The following is a 16,107-nucleotide window of genomic DNA, read 5'->3' as shown; positions in this document are numbered from 1 at the left end:
GGTTTTACTTGCTATTTGCTGTTTGCATAAATTGTAAACTGCCCTGAGATTTTATAAAGAGCCATATATAACTGTGATAAAACACATACAGAGATACATAATACATAATACATACATACATACTGCAAATACAATCTAGATCTCTAATTAAGTCTGAGAGCAGAATTCCGGGGGCGTTGAACAAAGGAGGACAAAATAATCAAACAAAAGAGGACAAAAGGACAAATCTCCCTAGGCCCCTGAGGGAGAGGGGCCCACCAGCTGAGTGACAGCTTGTTCTTCATTCTCTCCCGCCTTTCTGAAGATGGACGTGGGGAGGTGGAGAGGGGGCAGGGTCTTCTCTTCACTTTCTGTCCTCAGTTGTAAGAGACACCTTTTAAAGTGACGATTCTCTTAAATTTAGCAGGGAAAGAGCAACATCCTTTCCTTGGCTTTTGTGGGTGTCTATGTTTTTTTTTTTAATATTGTCCATTGGGGACAGGGAACATTTTTTAATTATAGATTGTAAGTCCTTCAGGGACAGTGACATTTAAAAAATTACTAACTGAACCCACACAGAGCATCTGTGCACTCTTTGGAGCTAGCAGTTTCCCCCCACCTTCTGCAACAGTCTCTCCTGCCCTCCCCGAATTCTGCAACAGTCTTCTCAGCCCCTTCCTCACCACAGCCACCTCCCCACTGCGAGCGTTGCTGGGCTGTGCTCTTTCATCCCCGGCCACCGGCAGCGCTTTCCTTCCCAGCTGGGGGGCGGATCCACCTCCCGCCTAGCTGGGCTGCTCTCAGCGGTGTGGCTCTACAGCTCCCCGCTGCCTCCTCCTCTTCCTGGCAGCCCAGCTGCCTCCCAGGGCTAGGCCACCGCCTCAACCATTTCTGCCACCGCCACCTCCCCCACCACCACCTCCCCTGTCACCGCCACCTCCCCACCACGGCCATTGCCGGGCTGCTCCTGGTGGCCTAGCTGCTTCCCCGAGCCGGGCCAGGCTGGGCCACCGCTGCCCTTACTGTGGTCAGAATCCTCACGTGACCTTTCAAGAGTTCTGCCATGATGACATGCATCCCCACGGTGGGCGGCCAAGAGAATTAATAATAGATTTTTCCATGTAAGGAAAAAGGTTTTTCCTTTGAGGTTTTGGGGTTGTAAATTTTTTTAAGAAAAGCATATTATTATTATTATTATTATTATTATTATTAGTAGTAGTAGTAGTAGTAGTAGTAGTGAGTACCACTGAGTTCAATGGGACTTGATCTCTAGTACAGGGAGCCCAACCTGAGACTCTCTCCAACTGTTGCTGATCATCATATTATTGTGGCTGGGGATTATGGGAGTTGTAGTCTAACAACAGCCAAAGAGTTTCAAGTTGGCCATTATTGCCCTAGTAAATGTGTTTAGGATTGTACCCACAGGGTCTCACTTCCAGCCAGATATAGACAGACTCATCCCTGACACCTATCCTTTAAAAAAAACAAAAAACAACAGTGCAAATCTTCAGTTAAATTCACTGGAAGTGCATATGATGACTTAGGCAATCATTTCTGAAGAGATAAATTGGCATAGAATGCCAATGTGCCTAACACATTTTATTACATGCTTAAAATATATATATATAGGTGATATGATAATTCTATAAAGTGTCTAACTATGCTTCCCTTTGCCTTAAGTGGGTTGCACTTATTGCACCAAAACCAATTATTATGCTAAATAAATTCCAGAAGGTAGATTTATATTTTGGCTAGCAGAGATATATATCAGGAGGCTAAAAACCACAGGTTTCCATCACTATACCTTTAAAAGCCAATAATAATTGGTCATAAAGTTCTTAGTGGATTGAAAAGTTTGGTTTTTTAAATCATTAATTTGGAGTATAAGGTACCAAAGGACAGACTTTCATTTGACTGATACGATCTAATACATCTGATAGACATTTCCTTCTTTCTTTGCAATTTCAGTTGCACAGTAAATACAACAATCGTCTGTGCAATGTCCCCTATTCAGCACAGCTCTTTTGGGGTTAAACATTCAAGCTCATATGAGAGATCATCAGTTTCAGGTCAAAAGTGCTGTTCTTAAATGATCAGCGGAAAGCAGCAGAAAAGGCAGTGGAGTGACCTTGCTGAGGGTCTAAAACTGTGGTGAAGCCTTTTCTGCATGATTAAGTGAGCAGAATCTTAGATTAGCTAAAAGCAGCACTGAAACATAATGAGTTCACTTATTTTCGAGCATTTAATAACAGTTATAGACAGTTATGTGATCAGGTGGAGTTATGACTTATTCATTCTTTCGTTGCTATTAAAATTACTGCATTTGAGGTTTTTAAAGTCATTGGAATAAAGAAAAAGCCTGATTTATGTTAGGAGAATTTAGCTTGCCCTTTGGTCTCTCAGTTTTTAAATGATATAATTAGACTTTTTAAATACCATTCTAAAAGCATTATTAGCATTTTCTATAGCAGAAAGTAAATGTGTGTTTTGTGGATAGTTTAATTTAAAAGGGGTGATAGTAATACTTTATTCAAGCAAGGGTAGCAACACATTATTACAGAAAAGTTTTAATAATCTTTTAAAAGATGACTCTCTCTGTGTGTGTCTGTGTGTGTGCTCCCACACAGAACCCCACCCTCAAACACACTTTGCATTTAGTTATAATGTTACAAAGAACTGGGGACAGAGCACAGATATATTCACACTATCCATTTGGGAAAGGAAGAGAAAAAGTTCCATAGGATGCATTAACTCATGACCTTTAACATATTATCTCACGTATTACAAAGCCATCTATCAATCTTCTGGGGTGAAGGGAAGGGGAATAGAAATGCTTTGATCAAAACAAAGGGATTTGCAGGTGGTTTGAATTAGCAGTAAACAATGGTCATTAATAAAATGTTGGGATAATACCAAAGTGGCACGAGACGATAAACATTTAAATAAAACCCAGGCTTTCATTTTGAGATTATTTATACATGAAAATGCAATATATATGAGATTAATTTTTATTTACACCTCACCATACCTGAAATGGCAAAACAAACAAACAAAACCATTAGAAAACATAGTAAAAAGCTTTATGCTCCAGTTCAAGAAAAAATCAGTCTAAAATATGTCTAGATTTCCAACCACTTCTCTTCCTGCCAGCCCCAACCCCTGGTACTCTTTCTCCCCTCATCTCTTATAATTAACCTTCAGTAAGGTCAGGAACCTCTGTTGGTTCATAGGGTAGTACATGAAATATGATATCCTTCTTTACAGAACATACTTACTACAATTACCTTCAGTGATCAGTTTTGGTGGGAAACCCACATATATGTCCAGTGAAGAGATCTTGTTTTGATATTTACAATGCCATAGACTAAAAAAAAAAAAAATCAAATATATAATTAAAACACCAGAAATAAGATTTGTTAATAGCTGTTGCATGTGAATGATTGGTGTTAATACATGAATCATCAGACTAATACATGATTAAAATAGGATTAATGCAGTAATAAATTATGGAGTGTGTGTGCTGGAAAAAAAAAATACTTCACTTTTAAGTAAACTTCTTAATTGACATTCCAATTACTATGTTCTCTAAAAAAAAATTTCTGCTCTATGAATAACAACTCAAATAAATTATTCTTTGGCCTGGACAGGATATTAAAAACTATCAATTGCAATTATTAAATGACTCTCCCAAGGCTGGTTAATTATTGTGAGGGAAAAAGTTTCTCATTGTTTTTGTTTTCGGAGAGGATGGAATGATAAATGGTTTACAAGAGCCTTAAATCAGGAAAAGATCATCTGGTATGTTGATGCAGCCTAAAGACCTCTCGTGGCAACTTATACACAATTGTGTTAACTCCAGTCTATGCTTGCTGCTAGTTATTCTATGACCTGGCAGACTATACTCTCTTAATGTGTCAGTACCACCCGTACAGCAAATTACACACAGGAATCTTGTAATACAGATTCCTGCCCACTAGAGACTGATCTCAGCCCAATAAAGCCATGTTACTCCAGACCCTCACAGTTTAGACTTGAACTCCGGTCACAAAGGTGAGAGGCCAACGCTTCATCCACTAAGCCATTTATCCTTTTTCTTTGTAAAGAAGATTGATTTTAAAAAAGCTATTAACCTCCTGTGATTTATCTCATCAGATCATCTTCATTTTGTTCTGGCTTTATAAGGAGACCATATCAAGTCACGTATATTTCATTTCTGTTTCATTTATTCTTCTGTTAATTTTACTAGATTCCGTAGAGGAGAAAGAAAAAAAGACATGACAAACATAAAGAAGGGAAATAGGAAGCAAAGATCAGAAAACATTAAAGGAAACAAAATACCCTAAGAAATCATCATTGCCTTGTGGGAGGCATGATTGGGTGAAATATAAATGCTCCTAAATGTTTTGCTTTTTAGAAAACTTTTTGAATGACATTTTGAGTCAGAGTCTCACTTTGGCTGGGTACAATCCATCATGTTTTCCTGCAGAAGCCCCATTGCAATGAATGGGAGCTGTGCAAGAGCTCTTTCTCCTCCTGCTTCCAGCAGAAAACTGGTTTACAGTAAATTGTACCTAGTAAATGAAACTACTTACCTGATCCACTGATTACACCAAATGTAATCACTGGACTCTTTGCATTTCCTGACAAATTCAAACTGGAAAAACTGTATTAATTTTTTCACAGCAAGTACAAATATTGATGGGAATAAAAAGAAGAATATTGTTCAAGATATTGAAATCTAAACTCCGGAACTGTGTAAAGATGTATACTGTCTCCTTTCAGGGCTGCCAGTTATTTTATTGCTTTACACTAACAAGAAACAAAATTATAACATTCTGCTCTGCTGCTCATATCTGATTCATATCTGATTCCTAAGTTCATATCTGATTCCTCAACTGGGGGTTTCTTTTTGGTGGGGGGAACTATAAAAAGCATGTTTGGACTCATGCTAGGAAGGAACACGTGTCTCCATTTGGCATGCCATCATTGTGCCATATCATTGTATGGTTTCTTCTGAACTGCCCTATACTGCACATCTGTACTTTGCTTTCTGAGGTCCCCTAATGTGAAGTTTGAGACAAATTTGGATTCAACTCAATCTAGGGATATGCAGAACTGGTTCTATTCGAACCCAGTTCTTATAGAATTGGGTCGGTTTGACCAGTTTGAACTCAAACCAGATTGCCTCCTGCAAAAGGGGTGCCATTCCGAGTTCGAACCAAACCGACCCTGGTTTTAATAGAACAGGTTCAGAACAACAGGGGCCTTTTGATAACCAACCTGCAAAATGGGGCCTTTTGATAACCAGCCCACAAAAAGATTTGTTATAAGGATGGTGGATTACTATTCCAGGTGACCACAAGTTTCATTTGCTGACAACATTACTACAAATGAGGTGATTCAGTTCATGGCTGCAATTTTTGCAAGGGAAAGTCTTCCTAAAGAACTCTTGACTGACAATGGGACACAGCTCATCTCATTTGAAATTGAACAATACTTGCATAACTATGGGATAAAACACAAGACTCTTCCCTTGTACCATTCTCAAGGGAATGGCTTTTTTGAAAGAATGAACAGATTAGTGAAAGAAGGTTTACAATTGGCTACTGTGAAACAAAAACCCTGGAAAGAGGCAATCCATGAAACTCTATTTGCTTATCGAACTGCTCCTCATTCTACTACAGGAAAATCACCTTTTGAACTACTGAGAGGACACAAAGCTTCCACCAAACATACCCAATGGGAACAACTGATAGGGCTTTCCATGTCATCTTACCCTGAGGATGCAGAGATCTGATCAGATTACCCTAATCAGGTAAGGGAGAAGCAACAAAAATATAAACAATATATAGATCAGAAACAGGGAGCAAAACAGTCAACATTTCAGGTGGGGGACTTTCTTTGAGTACGGTTGCCTTATACAGTGAGAAAAGGATGTTCCTGATATTTTGGACCAAAACAAATTATTGAAATCTGAGGAGATTCTGTCATATTGAGTGATGGAAATAAATTGAACAGTTCAAGACTTCCCAGCATGCATACTATGAGGCAAGAAGGAAGGGAGTCTGGTCTCTAGAGAGGAACTGAAGAGGAATTTATGTCCAGTTTTAACTTCACATATGAAGCTGATGAAAGTGATGGAAAATACTTGGTACCAGAAGAACAAACAGATCCTGTGCCAGAGAACCCAAGACTTAGAAGAAGTGTGCATGGCAGGAGACCCCTTAAAATACTTCAATACTTTGTTACTAAATTTTAAATCAATTCCATTTTTGCTCGTTATAAAGGGGAGGGATGTGTTGTTTTCCATCCAGTAATCTTTTGCAGTTTGTTTGTCTGGACATTTGTCCCGGGGGACCCTGTAGAGAGTGTGGGGTAGGAGTCAGAGAGGAGAAAGGAGGGAAAGGGAAAGGAGAAAATTGAGTTGTTGCTGAATAAACCTTTAGTTAATTTACATAGGATGCCCTTGTGTGTATGAGGAAAGCAGCTATAAAACACTTACTAGGAGTCTTTTGGGAAGAGACTTTATCAAGAGTGCTTTGGAAGTCCAAGTATATAATTCCTACTGGATCACCCCTATCTATTGACACTTTTAAACAATACCAAAAGTTGATGTGCATTGAGGGACACGTGAAAACATCTGTCATGATGACCAGTTTATAGTGGTTTTCCCATGCAGCCAGAATGAGTCCATTGCTTCTGACAATATGTGTGGTTGTGGTTTTTTTCCCCTCTCAGAAAATGCTAGCTGGTATTTGGGCAGGTAAAGTATTCTTGAGAATCATAAATTTTGAGAAAACGAGCCAATGAAAGCCCAAAGTGGATGTTTGGCAAACTGCTGTGGCATTTCCTGAATCATAGATAAAACACAGGTAACTGAGCAGGAAACTTTGAAAGTAATGCTCAAAAGAAAGTCTGCTGTAAAATGGTTTCTTTTTTTTTTATTTTGCAAATGAAGCCAACGATAAAGTAACTCTTCAGAAACTGGTTATAAATCCACTTCATACATATTAAACAGTATACAGTGAATAGGATTAGTAATATCTTTTGTCTAATTTGTCAATCCAGTGCTTAGTTCCCCACAGTGCTGCAGTCAAACACAAAGACACTCCCAGTTACTTTGCCATAGATTAAGTAGCTCTTGAATTGAGATTTGCTGTATGGTTTTAGACCTTTGCTGGTAAATACTGTGATCACTGCTAAATGCCAAAAATAGTAGCACTGTGGAATTAGAGGTATAGACCTCAGGTTGATTCAAAGGAAAAATCCTCTCACCTCTTGAGCTGCAAAAGCACACATGGTAATTATCTGGATGGGGAAAGATACCTGAAGGCATTTATGGTATTGCCTCTTGATTGTTTTTATCCTTGTTTTCCTCTCCATTTTCATTTTATTGCTGTAAATTGTAGTGAACTGCTAACATTTGGGGCCTATAAAAACAAGCCTAAACATAAATCTTGATGTGCCTCTCAATGCATTTTGAATCCAGAAAGGCCCCATATAAATGAATCCATTTGTTTATATGGGGTGAATGATGTGCCTCTCAGTGGATTTTGAATTTGTACAAAGACCCCAATAGTCCTGACAGTTTTGTCCTTCAATTCCCTTTTAACACAGGCCCCATATGAATGAATCTATTTTTTAACACATCTGTGACAGGATTGGCCAACCTGAGGCTCTCTAGCTGTTATTGGACTACATTTCCCATCACCTCAGTTTATTGTGACTGGGAATAATGGCAATTGTGGTCCAACACAGCTGGCCACCCCTGTACTATGGCTATGCACTCTGTAATCAGTGGGGAAGTGGCACTAAGAGACGTAGATGAGAATCCTATGTGCAGTTAAGCTTCACATAAGTCAATGAGACTCCACTGTATTTACAGAGGGTCTCTCTGCTGGGCTTCTAGCCAGCACCCAAATCAAATAGAGAAACTCTCCCTGTAATCAGCACTTGCCTCTGCAGAGAGGACCCTGAACCTGTGGATGGCAGGGGGCATAGCTAAGGAGCATCAGTGGCACAGCCATGACTGGCTGCCATGCTCCATTTCCCCTCTATCTGCAGCAGTGGGCAGACTAACACTGCTCTGTTGTTAAAATATTTTTCATGTACAATGATTTTTCCTGATCGCCGCTTTCTTCTGCTGACCTTGATGCCTCCCAAATATGTCCCTGAGGACTGCAGGACTTTCAGTGTATGACCGTCAGGGACATGCATTGAGCACAGAAGAGGGAAGGAGGGATTGGGGGAAATCATTGCACATGTGAAATGTTTTAATTCAAAGGAAGCATTAGTCTGGATGTTGCCCAGTGCATCCAGGATAGCAATGACTGATGAGGGCTAGAATATCTATAAGCAGTAGTCATTTGCATCCAGGAGGCTGAAGAAAGCTGAGCATTAACTAACCACAGGGAAAACAAGGAAATAAGCAATGCAAAGATGTGATCATCAGTGACTGATTTCCATAGAGACTGAAGACATATGCCCTCCAAACTTGAGTAATGGGCACACCTCAGTATTTACTTTGAGATATAGAACACCTAAAATTATACAGGTAAAGGGGACAGAGCTACCCAATGATTTGCTTACCTAGAGTAGTGAAGTAACTGTTGGAGATGGAGTTCCAGTGCATTGACCTTTTATACCAACTATCCTAATGACCACTAAGGGCATTAGGAATAGAGGTAGCTAGTGAGGGTCTCCTTGCCTGTCCCTGCTTGCCACTACTCTATGACTCCTGCTTTGACTCCTCAGGTACATCCTGTAGTGAGTCAGTCCTCTTCCTTTCCTCCTAGAGAGAAGATGGAGACATCTCTGTCTTTCAATACCTATTCATTATGTAGCTGATAGCTAGGATAGGTCTTTCCCATCTCAAATGTACTTAATCAATAAATCAATTTAGTTTCGTCTCTACAGTGATCTCCATGTGTGTTACTTAAATAGCGGCAACAACTAAACTCTGCACTCCGTAACACTCTGTAGCATTCTGAGCTTTGCTAAAATAACCACAAGCCCCAGCAGTAACTGCTTTAGATTCTATACAGTTTGTCTCAACTGAGGTGAGGGAACACAGGGTTTTGTGGTTAGTGACTATGCTAGCCACTAATTATTTTTCTGTGATCTCTTGGGCCAGAAAAATTACTGGATGTTTCCTTCTAGAATTCCTAGAGAACCCTGAAGCAATCCTTTTATGGGCCTCCAAACAGGTTCAAAAGACTGCTGGTTCAGCCAGTTCGAAGGTGGGTGGATAGTTTTATGGGCAGAGGAGGGTACTCTTACCCCTCTCACCGCGTTTCCCCCACTGGCACTCCACTTTAAATGGGTCTGGAGGGGTGGTGGCATTTCTCCCTGCCGCCCCGTTGCCTTGTTGGACTGGAAGTGACCAGAAGTAGGTGTGCATGCACATGCGGACACACCTCCAGTGCCGGAGGGGAAAGTCCCTCCCCCACCCTTAAAGGTATCCACCCTCGAGCCATTCCCCCACCAGTTCCGTTCACATCCCTAGTGGTCTTCCAACTCCAGGCAGTCTTGGATGAAACTGATTAACTAGACCCATTTCAAACTGGCTTTTTGGCAGGCTATAAGACTGTCTTGGTCGGCCTGATGGATGATCTCCAATAGGGAATTGACAGAGGAAGTGTGACTCTGTTGGTCCTTTTGGACCTCTCGGCAGCTTTCGATACTATTGACCATAGTATCCTTCTGGAGCATCTGAGGGGGTTGCGGGTGGGAGACATTGCTTTGCAATGGTTCCACTCTTACCTCTTGGGCAGATTCCAGATGGTGTCCATCGAAGACTGTCATTCTCCAAAATCTGAACTTCAGTATGGTGTAACATCTATATGAAACCACTGGGAGAGATCATCAGGAGATTTGGTGCAGTTATTAGTATACTGATGAAACCCAAATCTTTTTCTCATGTCAACATAATCAGGAGAAGGCATAACCTCCCTAAATGCCTGCCTGGAGGCAGTGATGGGCTTGATGAGAGATAACAAGCTGAGACTGAATCACGATAAGATGGAAGTACTTATTGTGTGTGGTCAGAACCCAGGAGATGATTTTATCTATCTATCTATCTATCTATCTATCTATCTATCTATCTATCTATCTATCTATCTATCTATTATTTATTTATTTGTTCGATTTTTATACTGCCCTTCCGAAATGGATCTGCCTTTTCTGGATGGGCTCATTCTTCCCCTTAAAGAACAGGCCCACAGTCTGGGGGTGCTTCTGGATCTGAACCTCTTCCTCATGTCCCAGGTTGAGGCGGCGGCCAGAGGTGCTTTTTATCAGCTTTGACTGCATTCGTTTCTTGAGATAAATGACCTCAGAACAGTAGTACATCTGCTGGAAACCTCCAGACTTGACTACTGCAATGAGCTCTATGTGGGTCTGCCTTTGTACATAGTACAGAAACTTTGTGCTGTTGGTCCAGAATGTGGCAGCCAGGTTGGTCTCTGGGTCATCTTGGAGAGACAATATCACTCCTATCTTAAAAGATCTACACTGGCTGCCGATAGGTTTCCGGGCAAAATACAAGGTCTTGGTTATAACCTATAAAGTCCTAAACTGCCTAGGCCCTGGGAATTTAAGAGAACGTTTTCTTCGCTATGAGCTCCACCACCCATTTCATCTCTCGTTGCCACTGGCCCATCTGGTGGCTACTTGGGGATAGGCTTTCTCCATTGCTACTACTACTACTACTACTATGGATATTTATATACTGCCCTTCAACCAAAGTTCTCAAAGCGGTTTACATAGAAAAATAAATAATACATAAATAAGATGGCCCCCTGTCCCCAAAATCTAAAAAGAAACATGAGGTTGACATCAGAGACAGCCACTGAAGCATTGCTGCCCCAAGGCTTTGGTACACGCTCCCTGCTTAAATAAGAGCCTCCCCATCTCTTACAACTTTTAAAAGGGCAGTCAAGACACATTTGTTCAACCAGACTTTTAATTAGATACTATTTCAATAGTTTGATGAGTTTTTATATTTTTAATGAACCCCACCGCCCATTGAGATCATCAGAAGAGGTCTGACTGCAGTTGCCACTGGTTCTCCAAGCTGAAATAAGAGCCTCCCCATCTCTGACAACTTTTAAAAAGTCTTTAAAGATGCATCTATTCACCCAGGCTTTTAATTAAATATTGTTTTAACAGTTTTAACATGGTTAAAATGTTTTTTTAAAAATTTAAATTGTTGCAATGTTTTAACTTTTACAGTTAAAGTTTTTAAAAAACTTTTACGAATGATTTAGGTTTTCTGTTGTCATTTATTTTAACTAATGTTTTAACTCTTTCTGTTTGTTTGCTTGTTGTAAACCTCCCAGAGACATGAGTTTGGGGCAGTATTTAAACATGATAAATAAATAAATAAATAAAGAAAGAAAGAAAGAAAGAAAGAAAGAAAGTTGTTTTAATTTTTAAATTATTGTAACATTCTGACCTTTTTATTTGTTATTTTTATTGTTTTGTTGTGACCCACCCAGAGACTTGCATTTTGGGCAGTATGCAAATATGTCAAATAAATAGATAAATAAATAAATAAATAAATAAATAAACAAACAAACAAACAATAATAAATAAATAAAGTTTGCCTTGGCTAGCGGTGGATTTTTGTATGGTGTGTGTGTGTCTTTCAGAAAGGCGTCTTTCCCCTCCTACCTGGAGATACTGTGGATTGAGCCTGGAACCTTCTGCACATAGTATATGCTCTTCCGCTGAGCTACAATCACTGTTTATACTGGCTGATAGCCTAACAAAACACTGGAAGTTTTTTACAACTGGCTTTTAGTTCACATCTCCTCTGGAATGGAGGTGTGTGTTCACATATAGGCCAAATTTACCCTAAAGTCCCCGCGAGCTATCAAGGAGCACTTCACACACAATTCAGGGTTTTATCGCACACTAGAGCGTAGCCTGATTTATATCCAGACTAAAAAAAAATCCACTTTTTGTTTTGATGTTTTTTGGGCAACTTTTGGGCAGAAAACCTGTGGTAAAGCCTACTGTCTGGGAAAGCTCCTGGTGCATTAACATTGCATTCCAGACTACAGCAGTCACTCAGGGACATGTTTTCAGGTGGCACAGGCAGCTGCGGAAGGAAGGGCAGATTGACCCCCTCCCCCCGCCCCACACGCACCACTGCAGCTTTGGTCTGTATGTAACTCTGCTGCACCAGTGCTTCGTTAGGATGTCAGCCATTATATTCAGTACTTATGTTCAGCAGTTTTTAATTGATTCTTTCACAATCCGTAATTCTGTGCCAGTAGATTAGGAGTGGTTTCCATTTTTCAGGTATGCTTATCCTCCCATCGTCTGTTATCACAAGGAACTTAGTCATAAATAAAGTTTGCTAGGCCCTTTTTAATCCACTCCTCATTAGTTGACAAGGTTTACTTTTTCCAGTGCTGGGTGCAGACTACCTTGAATTCAACATCCCCCTACCTTGAAATGAATGCCCTGCTCCCATCCATTTCAATGGGGCTTGAGCAGCAGAGCTTTCTATTCGCTTGTGCCCATGGGCTGCAAGCAAACCTACCCTGTATGTGACCCAGAAAGAGCAGGAACAGCTCCATAAATGTAGGGCTTCCGGACATGGAATATAAATACTCAGAGAAAGATATAAGACACTCATGCCTATTTAACTGATTTTTCAAAGTGGCTAGGATAAATCCAGGGATGTTTAGATCATTCTGTATTTGCTGTTTCACACAGCATGTGGTATATTTTGTTTTTCTTATTCTTCAACATCAAGAAAGGGTCATGCTAAGACGTCCAATGACTATGAATGTAATTGAAGTTTTACTCCCTATTCTGGAAAATGTAAAGAGTTCTCAGTGTCTACGACAGATGTGTTTGGACAAGACATTTTCTTGCAGATGTTACAAAGCTTTTGTAGTCAGATTCTGTTAACACTGTCACCCATCTTTCAGATAAGACAGCTTTGTGAATGCTGAACACACAGAGAAGCGTGCCATTTCAGAAAAAGTTTTTTAATCAACTGTATGAATTGAATGGTTTAAAGATCAACCTTGAAGCCTGGTCAATGAAAACAACGGATGCCTTTGTCAAACAAATAGGCTAGCCACTTGGAAATTATGAGCAGATGAATCTATTACTTCTCACTAGAAGACATAAAGCTAATGTTAATGGAATGGACTGAAATTTGGGTGTGTCCCAAGTGTGCAATACTAAAACCATGTAACAGATGAACCTGCTTTAAAAATATTTGCTTTATAAATGTCACAGACTCTTGTAACTGAGATTTGATTGTTTTGCCATTGCAATGGAAGATATATATCACTTGCTTCCATTAGATGAGTTACAGCTCTAGCTAAAGTGCTGGAATCCATATCCTGAATCACCTCCAGCATATTGTCACCATGGCCATAAGTTCCACATGATGGGGGATATTACATTTCCAAGGTGGGCTGGGGAAGATAGAAAGATGGCTTTGGGTAGTGAAAATACTCAGTAGTCCAGTCCCATTTTCTTCTTACCATATTTGCTGCTCTGGCTGCTATATGCATTCAAAGCAATCCATCTTTTACCATGTCCCACCCTCCTTGAAAATGTGCTGTCTATTCATTGCTTTGTATTTTACTTTTCTGACACAGTGATTCATTTCCATATCAGATACAACAAAGTTGGTGTTCATTTGTTTTTCCTTTGAGAACTCACTTTAGGGAGATTGTAGGCATGTTGACTACCCAATGCAAGTATCTGCAGGACAACTTCCTTCCACATGAACCTGTCCATTCATTAAGAAGTGCATCAGAGGTTCTTTTCCAGGGGCCCCTACCATCAAAGATCTGATGGGTGGTGACCAGGGAACACTTTCCTGAGGGCTGCTTGTCTGGTCACCAGTTTGGTGAGTTTTGGACACCAGGCTAAGACCTTTTGGTTTTATTGCTCCTCATTGATAGTATTGTAGTACAGCTGACCTTGTTTCTATTTGTAATCTTTTAAAAATCTGTTCTGTTGTTTCATTCTGTTTTTGCAAGCTGTTTTGGAGAGTTAGATTTAGAAGTAGGACACACATTTTAAATTATAAACAAGATAAAAGGCCCTCCAATCATCAGACCTTAGAAGGTAGTCACATTTACCAACAAAGAGAGACAATTGCCTATGTCAGAAGCAGTATGTGGAGAAAAATGGTCAGACTAAGCTAGCAAGTATTCTAAATTGACATCCTGCCAAATGCATACGTATCTGTTTGAATGGCTGAAATATATCAAGTCTTTGATACAGAGCTTCACCTGGGCATTGCAGTGTACACAGAGAACACTATACCAGGCTGCTTCTCTGTGTTATGTATTGCCTAGACAGTGAGTGTGCATCCATCAAGAGTAGGGAAACAGAGATTGGTGCACAGCCTCCTTCCCTGTCCTATTGTCACTAGGATAGGGATATTACCAGGACAGCTTTGGACTGCAGGCCTTCCAGTATGAAATGAGCTCTGTACAATATTTCCAGCTCAACAGCTGGAGGGATAATTATCTTACTCTGTTATGCACAGCTTAATTAGGAGCTGGGATGCCTACAGTCGTCTGGACTTAAAATCTACTGTATGTGGGGAAATGTTATAGACTTGCATTGTTTTAGCTAACACTTAAATTTAACTGTTGTCCATTTAACTGTTTTTTCTTCTTCTGTATACACAGCTTCAGAAGATTTTTGTTCAGAACTGTGTCAAGAAGTAGCTTAGCAGTCTGCAAATCTGCAAACACCTTACTTTAAAATTACACATTTTCTAAGGACAGGCCATGTAGATCCTTAACATACATTCAGTGTAGTTTGTTTACTTTTAATATGGACAGTGCTAAAAAAAATGACTAGCAAACCAGAAAACTTTATTCAAACTGACCCAAATGGATGAAAGCTGAAATAAATATTCTTTCATTACAGAAAAGGAGTGAAAGTCTGACCTGAGGTGCCTTCATCAGCAAGCCTGGCACATTCAAGCAACCATTTTCACACCTCTGAGAGTTCAGGTAGTGTCAGATTTACATTTTATATACTCCTGTTCTACTCACAGAGATTTCTGTTTCAGCCGTAGAAGAAAAATGCTTGTGGTGCAAACTTGGGAAACACAATTTCACTTATCGGAGGAAATGTACATATCTTGTCAATGTGGTTAAGATTCACATCTCAGCTAGACCTGTGAACTTTAACAGTTCAGGGATCTTGTTGGGAGCCCATTTCATCCATTAACTATTTAATGGTTTCTTAGAAGAGGAGAACTAGTCTTGTGGTAGCAAGCATGGCTTGTCTCCTTAGCTAAGCAGGGTCTACCTTGGTTGCATATGAAAGGGAGACTAGAAGTGTGAGAATCATAAGATAATCCCCTTAGGGGTTGGAGCAACTCTAGGAAGAGCAGAAGGTTTCAAGTCCCCTCCCTGGCTTCTCCAAAATAGGGCTGAGAGAGATTCCTGCTGCAACCTTGGAGAAGCCGCTGCCAGTCTGTGAAGACAATACTGTGCTAGATAGACCAATGGTCTGATTCAGTATATGGCAGCTTCCTATGTTCCTAATTCAACAGCAAATGTGTATGTGTTTAAAATTTTCAATGAACAACAGCGTTGATTACAGAAGTCGTGTTACTGGACTTATGGATGGGTAGAAAATGTGTGAAAACCTGCAAATATTGCAAACCTCCCCCCCCCCGCCAATAAATCAGAGAAAGCATGTGCACATGAATGAAACTATATGTGCCTGCTCCCTGCTTCCCTGAGTGGTGAGAAGTTTCAGGGGTGCAGCACTACTTGAATCCCAGTTTCCCTTAGAGATCACCAGAAGTGTATGGTGTCTTTGTAATATTTTATTAGATGACATTAGATGGAATTGAAAGGAGTGTAGGCACTCCTACAACTTAACAACAGGTGACATCATTCCCAGAGAGGAAACCTGCACCCTAAAGCTCTTCAGTCCCCTGCTCAGCCTTTTCATTTCAGGCATGTATGTCAAAGCTCTCTCCATGTCTCTCTCCATGGCTGTAATACAGCTCATAATTCAGGTGCTTAAAACACATTCACTTCAATGTGAGGCTGCTTAAATTCTGTTGAAGGCAATACCAGTGCAATGATACCTAAAAATCCTTCATCCAGCAGGAAGAAG

General features: G+C 40.2%; 1 long non-coding RNA gene across 1 annotated transcript in view; it reads left to right on the top strand.

Moving 5' to 3' along the window:
* LOC128341071 (uncharacterized) overlaps nt 1-14,975 on the top strand; it is a 38,329-nt gene extending 23,354 nt beyond the window's left edge. Inside the window, exons 2-3 of the long non-coding RNA XR_008314189.1 lie at nt 13,665-13,861; nt 14,899-14,975. This is a non-coding gene — a long non-coding RNA (uncharacterized LOC128341071). The remainder of the gene's footprint in view (nt 1-13,664; nt 13,862-14,898) is intronic.
* Nucleotides 14,976-16,107: the final 1,132 nt, after the last annotated feature.

This window comes from Hemicordylus capensis, chromosome 1 (assembly GCF_027244095.1).
Source record: "Hemicordylus capensis ecotype Gifberg chromosome 1, rHemCap1.1.pri, whole genome shotgun sequence".
NCBI lineage: Eukaryota > Metazoa > Chordata > Lepidosauria > Squamata > Cordylidae > Hemicordylus > Hemicordylus capensis.
This window is presented reverse-complemented; position numbering and strand designations above follow the sequence as displayed.